This window comes from Parus major, chromosome Z (genome assembly GCF_001522545.3).
Source record: "Parus major isolate Abel chromosome Z, Parus_major1.1, whole genome shotgun sequence".
NCBI lineage: Eukaryota > Metazoa > Chordata > Aves > Passeriformes > Paridae > Parus > Parus major.
This window is the reverse complement of record NC_031799.1, coordinates 1,206,892-1,223,369: the sequence shown is the minus strand read 5'-3', so window position 1 is coordinate 1,223,369 and position 16,478 is coordinate 1,206,892. Positions and strand designations below refer to the sequence as shown.

The 16,478-nt window shown below is 38.5% G+C and overlaps 1 protein-coding gene across 9 annotated transcripts in view; it reads right to left on the bottom strand.

Moving 5' to 3' along the window:
- Positions 1 to 16,478, bottom strand: part of SMAD2 (SMAD family member 2) — a 50,096-nt gene that overhangs the window by 22,019 nt on the left and 11,599 nt on the right. The window lies entirely within an intron of this gene.

Genomic DNA, 16,478 nt, shown 5'->3' with positions numbered 1-16,478 from the left:
GATGTATATACACAGATCAATCCACAATCCCGTCACTCGTGTCCAGATGCCAACTGGTACTTAAAGCCTACTGGTACTCAGCATAGGCTGCTTAATTAGGATCAGTTTCTCAATGCAGTTAAAAAGCCAGATGTACTGATTTACAGATCCAAGCAAGTATGTTTAAGTATAGTCCAGATATTCATGGCCACAGCATCAACAAGCTGGTGTCTACACCTAGCAATGCACATACTCCAAGATATCCTTGCACTTTCCCCATGAGTATTTGCAAAGTAGGAGATATAAACAGGGATAAAGGTGATAGATCTTGTCAACAATACTCGTTTTTACAGAGATCTGAGGTGGTAGCTGAAAAAACTGAAGCCAGCAGAGTTCTAATCACTATCCTGTGCACCAAAACTATCATACACAGTGCTTGGGCTGATCTAGGTATATTACAGATTGTTGCTACTATGAATTTATTACCAGTTTTTACTGAGAAACAGAATGGACAACTAACTATCCTACCAATATTTACAATTGTTGACAATGCTGTGTGCTTAAGGTACTTTTTTTACCAAAAGAAGTGTGTGCAACAAGTAAACCATCAGATGAAAGCAGGCAGAGCCACTTCCAAGATACTTACACATGAAGTACCAGAAACTCTAAGAAGTAGTTGTTAAATATTGTCACAATTAATATGTAAGTGCAGTTACACGCTTTTTCTCTAAAGTTTTGCAAGAGGAACAGCTTTAAAAGAGCTAAAAGGCACTGAGTTCAGTCAGCAGCCTCCTCTTTACCTGAAGTGGTAGCACTAGAAATATGACAAATAAAACCTGAAATGCAAATAGCATTGTGCTAGTCAAAGCCCACATTACACAGAAAACATTACAGAAATGGCCTTGGACATTTAATTTGCTTATTTGTGAAGTATTACACTGAGTCCCTAATATCCTTCCTGAATCTTTCACATCTTTCAGAATCTGCAGCCACTAACAAGTCTGCCAAATTCATGTTTAAGGCAATCTTCTCCATTTGCCTTTCTCCTGCATCTTATAATCATGTGCCTTTCTCCCACTGAAACTAATTTGTCTGTCCCTACATTTTCTGAGGCATTGGTAGTGCTGGAACTGTGGCTGAAATGAAAAATAATTTCAGTAGTCTGCGACAGTACTCTATTATCTACTTCAAAATGAGAGATGAGAATCAAAGTCAGTTTTCAAGTTCTATAATTCTCATGCAATATCTTTACAGAAGTGTGCCTCACACTGTTTCCCCTCTGTTTTTACTCAAAGATTAAACAAGAAAAAATACTACAACAACAATAACAACAATAACCATAATCAGATTTTCACTTGAATTAGACAAGTTACTTACACGAGCACACAGGCACATTTATACCAGCCTAACACTTACTACTAGGTTTACAACTTTGACTGTTATTTTGTCAAGAAGGCAGAAAAGAGGCAGAAAATTTGCTTTAAGAGGTATACCAAGCTATCCAAATTTGACTTAGAGCAGTAAGAAATGGTCAGACTTATGGAATCCCACTTTCTCATAACAAATGAGCAGTGCCAGTGTTTTAGTATTGCTCACGGCTGCCTCTCTAAAATTTACCTGAGAAAACACATTGAAGTCTGCAAATTCGAGATCTGTACCTTGTATACAAGATCTGTACCTTTGTTTTTTTAAAAAAATCATAGATCCAAGGCTTCAGAGCAGTGTAGTGAGCAGGAAACCAAGGCAGAAACACCACAACACTGATTCAGCCTCCAGTTTATCACTGGTGTGGCTACACTGAAGCTGCACTCCTGTGAACACACTGCCCATTGCACTCCACTCATTCTACGATTGAGAAAATGACAAGTGAATTGATGTATGGAAGAACAGAATCCTAGAATCCTTCCTCTCATACCGTTTTCCTTCTTCCTGATGCAACTGAGATTCAAGAACAGCTAAGGAGATGGCTAACAGCTAACTCCATGCCTTTGGAGTTAGTTCAGAAATGGTCTCAAAGTCTCCTGTAAGAGGAAAGACTGAATTGAAAGGCTTAGGTGTAACAAAGATTAAACTAAGTCAGCAATTAAAAATGTTCACCAGCATACATACATACATGACTACATGACTATTGTACTCAGCACAGACAGCTCCTACCAAACCTGCCTGATCACGGTTTCCTTAATTTTGGGTTTCAAATGAAAATACGTGTAACTGCTTTTATATTCTGATTTGACAGTCCTTTCTGTATACTGACAATTAGCACCTTTCCCTATCACAGCCTGAAATGCCTACAAACCAGAGAGGCACAATGCTAATTATATTACCTGTCTTTCCAAGTAGCACCTCAGCTAGCTGTATAGCCAACTGCCTGAACAAACATACTCTAAAATGCAGTCTTCTTGATCTAAGCGTCTCAACTACTGAAATGCACGTTGCTTATGTTTCTTTCCCCCATGCTGGGGTTGACAGGGGAAAGGTTACTTGCACTATGATCACCTAGGAGCAAAACAACCTGCAATAAGGACATAAATGCTAAGTTCCTTTCATGACATGTCTACCATACTCCTCCTTCAAATTATTTTGCATCCCTGCAGAACTGATCAATGTTTTCACTTGCATCTCCAGCATCCCATATTACAGTGACAAAATGTCATCTGCCCACTTAAGTGTACAGAACCAGGCACACACATTCATCAAATGGAATGACTCAAAGCTACAGCAATTCATTCCTGCTTGTCAATGACATCAAGTTACAGAGGTCCTGATCTCATTATTTTGCAACAGAAAATGTAAAGATTCAGTAATTCAACATGAATAATGATTTCTCTTCCAATCACCTGCTAGAGGGATGAGCTAATAAGTTAACAAATGCCAAATAAAAACCACAGGTATGAATTATTTTTGAAAATTATCTACACCACTCTGTAGTGGCACTCTCCTTTAAGAGGAGCTGGACAAAGGTTCTTGCATGAAGATGATTCTGTGATAGATCCTGGGGTAGAAAAGCAGACCCCTAGAAAAGCTCTGTTAAAGGCCAGTACTAGCAACCAGAGTAAATGAATATTTACATGTATTTACACATAAATATAGGTGGATAGTTTAGGCAGTTATAGGTAGCTTGCCACGAGAAATTCCCATTCATCAAAGGAGAAACAGAGCCTAGCAAGTCTAGAAAAAGGGCATTAAGTAATGTCTTGCAGAGCCATGGACTGAATCTTTATGCAGAACTGAAAGCACAGGTTTCTCTCTCAGCACAAACTCAACAAAACAAAAGTAAAAATGTGGGCTGGGCACTGAGCACCTACAACTAGGAGTGCTTCCTCAAGTGTCTCTAACCCCTTAGATATTATTATACATATTTAGATATATATATATTTAAGCAACTGGCCTTATACAGTTTCTAAAAAAATTTTTTTTAAAAAATCGGTTTTCCTCCTTCCCCAGAATCCAATTTATGCTTCAAGCAGAAGACACAGATTACTTGCTGAAAACTGTAACACTACCTTATCTCCCTGCCTCCCCCTGCTCTACATGCACATTCAGGACACACTACAGCCAAGAAAGATACATTTATGTATGTGCATATTTAGTGGAATATAAATCAGGAACCATTACACAACCTCTCATCTTTCAGAATGCTTTTACGAATAAAGTTTACATAGAATTTTATAAAGTATATTCAAAACCATTACATCAAATACAAAATGCAGCATCTGAACCAAGGAAAATGACTTAATAACCTTCCTTATAAATGGATGTATGCTAAAAAAATTAACACATCAAAATAGCCAGAAAAGCAGGAGGCACAGGATGCAATTAACCTCCCTAACACTGTGGGAAAAGAAAAAAAGTCACTGAATAACTCCCATTTACTTCAGATTAAAACTTCAAGGATGTCCACAGGGGACACAAAAGTGGAACGTGATGTACCAAAGATACTGTTAGAGCCTAACATTTGAGCTGCCCAGTGCTCGTTCCAGGGCCAGTAGCTAGTTTTCTCTAGTTCTGCTGAGTGCCAGGCCAACAAGTGATCTTGATGAACAGTATATGCTTCTGTTGCCTTTTCTAAAGGCACACTTCTTCCTGGTCACATGTGAAACTAACTGCCTACATAGGCAAAAATACAGATATAAGGCTCTTCAAAGCACTTTATTATCCTCCCTTCCCCAAAATCCTGACATGCTAGCCCAGAGTTGTCAGACAGAATAAAGCAGCCAACAACAATCAGCACTACCTTTATTTTTCTGTCAAGGCTAGGAGATCCTGGAAGGATAGCACCTCAAAGTTAAAGAGCAATTTTCCCAGGATGCCATGGAAACCAAGCTGAAGTAAAATATTCCTTTCTTTTCTCATTGTCCATATGGTCTGTTCAGAGACAGATCTGATCAAGGAGTTTCTACTCTCAGCTCAAAGGCAGGTGGGGAGAATGCCTGAAAACTTCTAAATTGCAAGGTCAAGCAACACAGAGGTGGTGTCAGGACTGAGAAATAAAAGGCATGCAATGCAGCTCAGCCTCCTTCAAGACTCAGCAGGGAGCTGGCCTCAAGTCTTATGCTCAAAGACCAAAGATGTGGAGCATCCAAAAGCAGCCCACGGAAATCATGAGCTAACAGCTTTGCTGGGAAACTTGCCCTGCAGTTCCCTCCCCTCAACCAAACACCACAGCTTTCAGCAGTTGTACATCTCACAAACACTGAAGCAGTCTAACTGGAGGTAAGAACAACCTAAGCAAGGAAAAACTGCCCCAAATCACGTGTTCCAGAACAGCCATCAAAACCAATCACTCCTAGATGCCCTGTATCTAGTGAAGATAACAAGTGTACAATAGCATACACAATGGCAATTCTCTAAAGACTAACTAAGCAATGGAGGGAGCCCAGTTAAAAAAAAAAAAAAAACCAACAACAAAAAACAACAAAAAAAGGGGAAAAAAAATAAAACCCCACAAAAAACATGCCCACGCACAATACAGGAAAACCTATCGCCACATGAACACACAAGCACTGAGGACGTGGATGTTTATGCTTCTTGAAATGGTAACTTGGAATTCCTACACTGCTTTCATTTGTTACACTATTATATCCAATAAAGGTTTTCTAACTGCTGCCGTTTCACATCTTTAGAAACATAAAGTATTCTATGATATCAGGCAGTGGGTTGAGAAGACACCCAGTGCATTTTCACAGGTTAAGGCTGTATAATTTTTTACACAACTAAAGATCAGAAATATCCAAGAACAAAGTACATGTATATGAAGAGCTATATATCACAATACCAGCCGATACATCCACCACAAATTGGTTTGTTAACAGTTGACAAATCTCACAGAAGATCATACTTTCAACAGAAATTTAAAAATTACCTTTATCTCAAGTTCTCTAACCACTATTAGTCACAGTAGGTGTGATGAAAGCTTTCCCCACAAGCTAACAGGTACAGTTACCAAGCAAAGGCCAAGTCAAGTAATTTTTCTCGAGTAATCCATCATCCTCCAAGTGGGTGAGTGTCTGATGCTACCACTTGCGTGGGCTATTTTGCAACTGATGGACAGCTGAGAAAACATGAGATGTTTTGATTAACCTTCGCAAACTACGGTCTATTTGGGGTAGTGAAGGGGAGAGATTAGCCCTCCAAGGTATTTGTCCACTGTCCTCAAAAAGTATGTAACCTTGGTAAAAAGGTTACACTTAGAACAACAGCTATAGAATCTTTAAATACCTCATTTCAAATTGAACTTTACTCTGGACAGCCCCTACAAATTATACACCCATCTTGAAAAACCCAAGAAGAAAAACAGAGGTGATACGCTATGAAGTGTTCAGTGCAGGGAGGCCACCACAATCCCTGCTGCAGCCCAAGCTATTCATAGCTGGCAGAAAACTGGTGAGGCAGAGAATACACTGACCTTGATCCATATCCCAAACAACAGACTGTCTTTATGAAAACTTTAAGAAACACCAACCAAAAAACCACAAAATTATATCTGACAATGACATCACCAATACTGACAATGCCCATATTTCATGATGAAAATAAAGAAAATTCACAACTAGCAAGGAAGCAATAAAAACCCTTTAAGAGTTGCCTTGTTCGGATAGAATAAAGCAGTATTTCATTTTTAATATGCCCCTTGCATGTTTGCTTAGATATTATATTACTTTAAATGTTTTTAGTAAGGCAAAATAGCCAAGGTGCCTAACTAGAAGCCTCTAGTCTCCTCAGGCCCAGAAGAGAACATGGGACCCTACAGCAGATACTGTCATCCGAAAATTGGAATATGTAGGAGACACGTCTAGAGTAAGAACCAAATTTACGTCCTGAGCTTTGCTGACTAGAGCTTAGGAAGAAAGGATCTGTTAAGACCTCAGCCAAGTCCTGAAGTCTCTGACATCTTGTTCATGATCCACACCCACAACACGCATCTCAAGACTGTGCCCACAAGTGCTCTTGCCTCACATCCAATTGCTTAACAGGTAAAGCACTTTCCCAGGACATCCAACAGTTTCTTTTCCTCACTCCACCTACCAGAAGTCAGTCCTGATCTACCATTATCTGCCCTCTGCTGAGGTAGCAGCTGCCTTGCTCTCTGTCCTGTGGCAGCCAAAAATATGGGAGTTTCAAAGTCTTAAGGAACACTAACATTTAAGTTAACAAATATATGGATTTTGCTGGAAGGAAAGCTACTTAAATCCTTCTTGGAATGTCTGTGGTTGCTGGCCAAAACATTGAGGGGTTCCCAGAGGATCAACAAACACACTGGCACTTGACTCCAGTAAAAATGTCTTCCTATCAGTAAACAGAACTACAGAATTTTTTAAATGACTGCCATTTAAGCAGCTTGCACTAGGTAGAGCCCTTCTGTTTTCCTCCTGTATTCATCTTATTGAGACATACAGTGGACAGCAAATTTTTGGGTATTAACTGTGTTTAGACACAGCATTAGTCTGCAAGACAGGTACATGGGACAAACAGAACATTCAAAATTAAAATACAAAAGAACTGAAAAAGCATTTTTATCATTGGTTTTGTGGAATTCCTGGGTATTGACACATTTTAATTCCTTTCCCTGGTACGGCTGTTAAGGGTATACTCAAGTTCCCCCCCACTGTAGCAGAAGGGGATATTTATGACATAAAGAGAATAAAGAATTATCAATGAGCTTGGGTGACTGGAGGCTGCACAGCTGCAGGTTTATGCAAACAATGCAAGTTTCAGAAGCCACTCCTGAGAAATGTAGTTGGAGTCTATGAGATGAACATTTGAGTAATCTGTTAGAGACAAGGTGTTTCCAGCCAAACACCTGAGTCAAAAACCATTTCAAACACAACTTTCTGTGACACAAAGCTGTAAAATTCCACATCAGTTGGCACAATCTTTTCTTCATGCTCAAACCTTCAAAACTACAGGGAGTTGAAATGATTGCTAGAATCAGAGGAACTCAACTTGAAGCCTTCCACAAAACTGAGGAGAAGTAAAGATTAGTTCTGGGAGGTTCAGTAATTGAACTAAACAATAACTTTCAATTTCTGCATTTAAGCAAAACTGAGTATGCTTCATTTGCACCAGGCTTTTGTCTACCCAGTACTCAAGAAAAGTACAAACCAAGCACCAAAAAAGGGGTCTGCTTACCTCCAACTATGAGTAAAGGTTCTAAGTGAAAATTTTCAACTCTAGTTCAAAGATTTGTTTGTACATTTTGTAATGAAAAGTCAGAGTTTGGAGGATCTTTTCTGCACAAACGCTGAAGTCAGATTACTGTGCAGCACTTGTTCAAGGGGATTTCCCCAACCTCATTGTTCTTCTGCCAATTTTAAAGCATATGCAGCGAGATGTGAACTTACTCCAGCTCCCGATTGTTCTCTTGTATCCTGCCAGTCGGCTTCAAACAATGCAAATGACAAAAGCCAAAGAAAGCTGTTCATGATGAGACTTACGGCATTGTACTACACAGTAAATTTTAGAAGCTTTCCACCAATCAGCGGTGCAACTGAGTCAGAGTAAGTGAAAAAAAAAAACAACCCAAGTAGTAAACAAGACATGGGAAATTACTTTTATTAAATTAGCAGGTGTACATTACAAGTGGGATTAAATCAGTAGGGAGCCTATTAACCAGCTATTTGTGTTCAAAGCTTCAGCAGTAAAGGAATTGCAGTATCTTGCTTAGCCTATAAATTCTTCCCAGGCTAACAGCCTAAGCTACATATTTGTGAAGTTTTTCCTGTAAAATTGGGTGGGTTGTCATAAAGCACTTACACTAGTAAAAGCAGCACTCAGGTGTTTTGTTACAGAACCAAGAAAACTAAAATGGCTGACTTCTACAGAAGAAGAATATAATGAGGAGAGAAATCTTCACCACACTGAATAGCAGGCCAGCTATAAAGGAATGAGTTACCACAGTAAGCAAGGGAATAGTTTAGCACAGACCGGAGCTGGGTAAAAACTGATTCCTTTATTAGCAAAAAAATAACAACTATTTATGAGATAATTTTGGGCTCAGTATTTACAATAAAGCACAGTCAACACATTTTTTTAGAGTGACTAATACATCTTCTTAACGGCAACATGAACTGTCAAGATGCAGGTATTACTCTTACTAGTCAAAGCTTTCTAACAGAACCTACTGTGCAGGAAAGTTGCTCAAGTAAACACAAGTACCCTCAGCATCAGTTGTTAATCTGAAAATTAATTGCATATTAAAAAAAAAAAAAAAAAAAATCAAGCAAACTTTAACACTTATTTTTGGTTCCGACTTTTCCTGCTCCTTACCATTAAAGGAATCCTAATGAAGAGCAGCATTAACTTGAACAAAGAACTTTCAAAAATTCTAACCAGTCACATTTTCACCCTCAAATTTGCTTTCACATCACTGATACTCCAACAGCAAAAAATACTTTAAGTTTACTTCCTAAACAATTAATATGCCTTATAGCAGTGAAGGCGACATTTTTGCAATCCTTAAAAGAAAACAAACTCCACTTAGAGACAGAAAAAATGACAACAGATTAAAAACTTAGGTTACCTGGGAAAAGGCAGCAAAACCAAGGCCAGAAACCACATTTCCCCAGCCTTTATCCAGAATTCCAGTTAGTATACAATGTAATCCTCAAAACTCAACATTTTTTCCTCCTGACTTGAGAGACAAGCTCCTTTGAACTACACAGCATTTTGCTAAGTATCTTGCACATTTGTATTTTTACACATTGACCTAGCTCAAATGACATGCCAATACTCTTTGCTTGGCACACCAACTCTAACAAATTTTGTGGGTAAGTCACATGGCTTCCTGAATTGCACGAGCTTAAAACTGGCAGCCTGAAGTATCTCTGTTTAATACTCTTAAGACTTCCTTTTTCAGGATGACATCATTCTAAGATGCTGTAACCTGAGCTATGTCTACACTAAAGCTTAACCTCAGCTACAGCAATTCACTCCTCACCACCAGCCACAGCTGTGCCACAAAACAAGTTAACAGTTATATTTGAGAATTTGTAATTAAACCTCACTCAATTACACTTGAATGCAATTGCTATTCTTAACTTCAGCAAAAAGTTCATCTCATTCCACCCCTGCCGTGGGCAGGGACACCTTCCAGTGTCCCAGGCTGCTGCAAGCCCTGTCCAGCCTGGCCTTGGACACTGCAGGGATCCAGGGGCAGCCCCAGCTGCTCTGGGCACCCTGTGCCAGGGCCTGCCCACCCTCCCAGCCAGCAATTCCTTCCCAATATCCCAGCTGGGCCTGCCCTCTGGCACTGGGAAGCCATTGCCTGGGTGCTGTCACTCCTGTCCAAAGTCCCTCTCTTGTAGTCCATTTAAGGTACTTGAAGGGGCTCTAAGGTATCCCTGGAGAGAGACTATTCCAGTAGGAACTGGCAATAGAGGAAAACTGAGCTATTAGAGAACAAAAGCATTACCTTGTGCTCATATTAATCCTGCATTCTACTCTACACATAAAAATATAGCAACATCATGAATTGAATAGAAAACTAACAAAATTTGTTTTTAGACTATAAAGTGGAAATTATATTGAAAGGGTTAATAAAAGAAGGAATAATCATATTTAACACAGTAACATTACCAACATTGCCATATTAATTGCTAAACTCAAGACATTAAGTTTCAGGGAGACCTGAAGTCAAACATCATGTGAATTTTTACTTCCCATTGTATGTTCATGTAGCATCTAAAGGTGTTTTGCAGCCTAGAGTTTGAACACGCCATTTTGCATAATTAGGGCAGCATCCTTTTGTCTATAACTACATCCTGTAACTACAGTCTTTTACAGAGAACAATATTTAAGTCAATATTTAAGTTCCACCATAATTATGGGACTGCAGAGTAACAGCAGTTTGATCCAAATCACCCCAGGACATTCCTGCTGCACCTTTCCAATGAACACATCTTAAGTATTCACAGCACCAGATACCACAAGGAGGAGCACAAGATGATGAAGCTAATCTTGGCCAATACTCCCCAAAATCGCAGCTGTTTCTTGCCATACTTCTAGAAACTTTCCACTTTCTTTGGCTTTGTTCTAAAGAACTTTTTTAATTGAAATTCCAACAAAAGAAAAAGCAGAGAGAGGTCTGCTTCATCCTCAATAATCCTGGCAAGAGAAAAGGGTGTCAGTTGATCAATAAATGATTTACGAGCATATTATTCCTGTAATCTCAGCAACAAAAATGGTACTTTAGTGAACGATGAAGCATTGTCTTAAATATTTATACACATTTTTGAAAGCTTAAGATGTTCAACTACAGTTTTCATGCATTTAGAGAACTAATTTACATCTAACTGAATGCATCCAGTCTGAAAAACACTGCATGGTTTCAGGACATTTTTCATATATTAAACTGTGATTACGAACAAGTGTCCAGTGTCAGCGTGAACACTGAATTTTCCCATCTCTGCTACAAACTATCAGACAGAGCCAAGTTTTGTTTCTGGGAAAACAGGCTTCACCTCTGTCTTGACTGCAATGTTATTCTAGAATCTACTATTCACTAACTTACAGCTCAGTAGATGTTGGGAACTCTCCTAGAACAGTTCCCAGAGAAACTTTCCTTGCTGCCCACTTTAACTGCTGAGATCACCCATGTCCTATGGCTTTGACTTGAGAACAAACCAAGGGCTACCTGTACTGCTCTCCTCTGAAGTAACCTGTTTTGGGGAAAGATATTAAAGCCTGAAAACAATTCTACAAGCCATATCAGCTTGACAAGTCTGCACTATTAGTGATCAAAAGCATTCCTAAAACTAGGTTACTACATGCAGCTATGTGATCACTTTCCTGAAAAATATCCCCAAGGAATCCAAGAAAACATGCTAACTGGTAGAAAAGGGTTTGATTTTTTTTCAATAAAAACTGTGCTCAATACACCAAAATTTACTTTTTACTCTGTTATGTGGAGAAAAAGGCATCAAAAAAGCATAATTTTAAAGTATTTGTTTGTTTTCAAATAGCAGTTCCAAGCCAGTTTTCCCATCTTTGAACAGAGCATTTCTTTGCTCAGTGTACTCCTGCTGTTGACCCTTGTGCAGTTTGACCAGCACCTGTAAGTTCCATGTTTGGAGCCTCAGAGTAACTAATAAAGAGAGCCAACCTTCAGAAAACCATTTTAACATGTGCTGTAAGCCATGCCTAGGCCTCTTGTCTTATTCACAGTGCTAACTCACTTCAGGGAATGAGGAAAGGAACGCGGGGCAAGGATCCAAAGGAATCACATTAACAGAGAAACACAGTTTCTTTCAAGGATTTTGATGGGGTTAAATGGCTCTATTTTCACCTGTTTAATAAATTTTCATCAGATTCTGAAGTTTTAAGTACTGAGGCATTGATACATCTGAAATACAGCAAAATTAAGATACATTGGATTTATTTCCCACATACTTTAAGCAAGTCTAAGAGAAATAATGTCAACAGCATTATTTACTTCAGCATCAAGAGCAGTCTTTCAGGCTCAGAAGTCACATGGATATTTACTTCACAAAAAAACCCTAATCAAACAACAACCAAACCCAAAAACATTACAGCCTTTAGATGCTATCAGTGTATAATCAATGCTACTGTGTTTTTACATTCTTTAAGAAAGAATATCAGAAAGGTATTCTGAATGCAACCCTTAAATAACAACACCTTATTTCCCCAGAAGAATCAGTGTGATCAATTCCATAGGAGCAGTTAAAAAAATTACCAGCCTTCACTATTGGATGAAGTGAAAGCCATACAAGTACAGCTTTAAAATATTTGAAATATTACTACTTCATCCTAAAAAACTCTAAGAAGCACCAATTTTAATGAGGTTGATCAGTAATTCCAACCGATCACTTCATTTTGTAGCTGTTGTTTCACATTCCCAACACTCCCTCACGATCTTCTACATTCCCAAAACTATGGAATCCATTGTAAGGTTTTTTCTTTGATTCTGAATGGAACAAAAATTGAGAATTCAACTTATATCGGAAGCAGAAGCCAAGTGCTCTAGAAATCTAAGTATAGAGTGTAAATTCCACAGATCATCTACATTCTTACTCTCCAAGTCAAAATTAGGAAGCTGCAAAAAAAAAAAAAGAAAAAAAGAAAAAAAAAGAAAAAATGAGCTTCTCTAAACCATGGCACATGGCAGCTCTCCTCATGTTCAACAAGAGGGACAGAGGGCACATGTAAGACCAGATAATACTAGAACTGTAATAGAAAAGCTGGCTAAAAAGCAAGAGCTTGACAGGAGTATTAGCCCTTGATCTGCTCTGGAAGCAACTGCTGTGTTTCACCTGAGATTCTGAGGCACCTGCATGGTACCAGCAGCCCAGCAGAAAGCCTCTGAGCTGCTGTTTCAGAAAGCTGGTTTTTAAACCTCACTTCAGCCAAAAATATGTCAGGGTGCTTTCCATCAACATTCAACATTGCTCTGCTTTTGTGATGCAATTTAATATAAAGCAGCAGTAAAATTTACCTCCTCTGCCAGAACTAAGGCCTTCAATTAAAGCTGAGATTCAAGTGTTAACTATACAGGATCAAAAACAACTATATACAATAGCTGTAACATAACTACTGCTACTAATGTCAACAAAAAATTGTCCAAATTCAATGCTTCCCTTCATTTAGCTTTTGATTTTTAATTTATTTCCAATTTTGAAAATATAGCAGCTACAACAGTCCAGGTCACTATTATCCCAAACCTGACCCAACCAAACTCTTTTTATTAGTTGTACATTATAAAACACATTACAAACGCAACTGTATTTTGGTCTCATTTAAAAGAAGCAAAAATAAGGCATGAAGCATATCTGTACTCTTTTTAAGACAGAAAATGACTCAGCTCATCACATAAAAATACTGGGATGCTTCCATACTTTGGATTCCAACTCTCTGTGCTGTTACCACTGAAGCAACTTTTTAAATAACAAAGATAAGACTGTCAATATGCCGGCTCATTATTCACTACATGGTATGGTTTGGATTGTTAAATGCTTGACTGTCAGATGTCACTAGTTAGAAATCACTTCTGGACTGGCTTTTGAGGAACCAGGTCTTGTGGATGATGCCTCTGCACATGGCCATGGGAGGAGAGCTGGAGCTAGATGATCTTTAAGCTTCCTTTTCACCCAAAATATTCTAGGATTCTGACATTCAAAAGAATAATTGAGGCTAGGAAAGAAGAAACTGTTCCATTAGAAGAAGGATGCTCACACTGTCTCTCCACTGACTGCATCATCCACCCATGTCAAAACTGAATGAGAGTGGATGAAGACAAGCTCTTAAATGCCACCAAATTCACTATGTATTTTAGAAAAGTGAACTCACGTGCCAACATGTAGTTTCAGAATACACAGGGATTATGTGATTAGAATCCCACTGGCTTGCTGGGAGGATTCAGCAAGATAGCTACAAATTACTTAGAGGGCTAGTGTCAAAAGGACTTCTGTACTTATTTAGCCTCTGCTCTAGATTACTGACCCACTTATGAAGAGCTAAGCAGTCCTGCTGTGCAATGCCAACACCCACTCCATCTGTTTGCTTCTGCTTTCTCAGAACCTCCATCAGTCTCATAAGAAGTTGTGTTAATTACCACATGAGCAGCTTTTGTGTAGTACACATAGGATCAGCCTCCCTTAGTGTACAGTCACCTTGACAAACAGTACAGGAGCAGAATACACCTGATTCAGCATGATCATCAATGACACACAGTAAGAAATGCAGATTTCTGAGTAGGTGACTTAATACAACTTTTGTTCAGGCTGCTTCTCAGTTTGGCGAAATGACTGTGGGAGTTTAGATGCTTTAGGTTTCAATGATGAAAAAGTATACTAGAGTTAAACACTATATCAAACACTCTGGAAATCTCCCAGGGGACCAGAAACTTGTGAAACTTCAACTGAAACTTTTTTGAAGGAATAATGCAACAGTGACAAACAGAAGCATCCCACGACAGTTGTCAATATCTACACCAAATTAAAAAGCAGTAGTACGTAAAACTAAAGCTAGCTAAAAAAATCAACACACACAAAAACCCTCCCCAAGCAGAACAACATTTGGAAAGCTAGCCCAGCTGTCACATCAGAACTGCATCTCAGCAGCTTGGCACCACAAACTTCCTGCTGACTAGTAAGGAAAAAAGTTTCAAATTCAGCATTTTATTATTTATCCCTGCTGATCTGCAGATCTTTAAGACACTCATTAAAGTGGATCGCAAACACTGGTTTCATTAACTTACTAAATCTAAGAACAGAATCTCCAAGAAGTCATTACAGTACTGAGTTGACATTTATTTCTTGGGTTATTTCTTGGGAACCCAGAATACTGCTGTCAAAGTGAAGTAATATTAACAATACAAAACCCAGCTGTGAAATACAAAAATTCTGTATGGCACTGCTGGCAACCTTGATATCACCCTGCCTCTTAACGCCAAAACCATTTATTAGTTTAAAATTAAACCCTGTATAATAGCCAACACCACCTGAAGAACTCTTTCTGGCTTACTCTTAAGGAACTCAAGAGAAGTAAAATCCAGGTCCAGTTCTTTTTACAGCTGAGCGGAAGACAGAGAAAAGCAAGAACTGCTGATCACAGAATATTTGTATTCCATTTTAAAGAATTATTTATTATGTCTACTTTAGCATAAAAGGTCATGCAAGCATACTCTAGTCTACTATGAGTAGTATAGAAGCTCAAAAATAATGATGTATTAGAATACTCCAAACACCTTCTAATGAAATTCATTGTAGACACCTATTTTTCTCAAGTAGCAGTTATCTACTGCTCCAGTATCCCTGCAGGAGAGCTCTATAAAATCCAAGAGCTCTAGAAGATAGATACACATTTTATTTCAAGTGTGTTTAACTTCTGTCATATGAAACAACTTCCAATTTAGCACTTCATATTTGTCTCAGTAAAGACTTGATAAATACACAGAGTAATCACAAGAAATACATAACCTTACAGATTCCAGTCTTAGTTTGCTGGTACTACACTAAAACAAGAACGTGCTGATGTTTTTTAATCAATTGTTTCAATCTGGAAAAAGGCAGAAGGGAGAGACAGAATTTTTTGGGTATATTCTAGGGAAGAAAATAAGAGCAGAGGGCAGCATTAAAAACAAAAGGTGAACAGAAAAGCGGAAGAAAAAAAAAAAAAAGAATTAAAATAGTCACTCATTCAGGGCATACTTATGACTTTCCCAGACAGCTGTGTCAAATCGAAAACAGAATGCTGAAATCATTATCAGATAACAGCTACAACACATTTGATATATGGAATCATTAGTGGCACCAGTCAAATCTAGTTTGCACTATGATTAATACAAAGTTTAAAAGTAGCTAGGATGAATGTGCTGATACTACAATGAAGTTGGTAAAACAGATGCAGCTTCTCTCTTCTATAAATATTTTTGGTGTCAAGTGACTTAAATGCCCAGAAAAGTGGGATCCTCTAACTTTTCCATGAAAAACCACACCTGTGAAGTGATTGGATACTTCTGTCACACACAATGAGCTTGCCCGGGCACCCCAGTGGGATCTCAGTGCAACATGAATCAAGAGCAGACTGCATGATACTTACAAACCCTTGCTCTCGCACAGCAGTTGCTATGAATTAAGCTGGGAAAGTCAAAGGGGTAGAATGCAGGTTGTTCATCTAAATGTTTATACATAACAGGAGCAGAAGAGCAATTCTAGAAGTACCCCATGTTATTAAACAAAAAGTGCTTTCATTAAACAGTAACAATAATTACAGTAAATTAACTGGTCTTCAGACAACCTGAATTTCATCCAAAGACAAAATTTCCTCTTTTAAGGATAATGGAGGCAGCTTGCACAACTTCAGCTAGCAGATATAACCAAAAATAATTAGATTACTGAAGTGTTGACCAAGGAAAAACTAGTCTTTTGATATTTTTTGAAGGGAAAGTGTTGGCTCAAGCATGCCCCTCTCTCCATGTATAGACAGGGTTATTAAATATAAAGCATAAGGCAGTGCTACAAACTAAGAACAGTGTTAAACTGAAA